We start from the raw sequence: 843 nt of genomic DNA on the forward strand, positions 1-843 counted from the left end.
ACAGTGTTTTGAAGGAGTTATCTCAGGAGCAAGGGACCAAGGGAAGAGGAATAGGTCAGGGAAGGAGCTAAGCAAAGATGTAGTCTCCACTGACGTCTGACTTCCCCCTGACCGTACAGGGAGCTCAGGATGGAAATCATGTCATAGGGCTGGTTCCAGCTTGAGGCAAGGGCTAGACTTTTGTTCTCCTTTTTTTCCCCCCCAGTTAAGAACATAAATGTATTAAAGTATAGTTGGAGCTCTGACTTTTGTTCTCTTTATCAGTTCATGATTGGCCACCCCCGCCCGGGGAAGGGAGCGGCTGACATACTACCTTCCAGAAGAGATGGATTCCTTCATGCTCCGCAGAGAGGGGCAGCTGGGGCCGTTAGTAGTTGACCCTTGGAGCAGGTGGGGGACAGAGGTGTTGCAGAAGTAGAGAGGACCTGGTGGAGTGCACACAGGATCTGCCATAGCCTGACTCCCACCTACTACAGGGAGGGAAACTGAGGTCCAGAGAAAGTCAATGACTTGCTGAAGGTCACACAACTCAGCCCCTGAGCTTGGGGCACAATTGTCAACACAGATCCTATTTTCATCCACAGATCCTCAAAGCCACAGGTCCCCTCGTGGAATCTGGTTTTTGCCCTTGCTCAGCAGAGCCAAGCAACTGCTGAACTTCAGGGCATGAGGCGAGACGTATCTCTTTAATACCGGTGCCATATTGATTGTTTTCAGGACCTTGACATAGCTGGGTCTATAGTGTGGACCACAATGAATTGCTCTACCTTTCTGCTGGTGCCTGAGGATGACTTCATCATGAAAGGGGCTATTTTAAAAAGCAAAAAGACAGCAATATCCTCT

Source organism: Ailuropoda melanoleuca, chromosome 14, assembly GCF_002007445.2.
Source record: "Ailuropoda melanoleuca isolate Jingjing chromosome 14, ASM200744v2, whole genome shotgun sequence".
NCBI classification, from domain to species: Eukaryota; Metazoa; Chordata; class Mammalia; order Carnivora; family Ursidae; genus Ailuropoda; species Ailuropoda melanoleuca.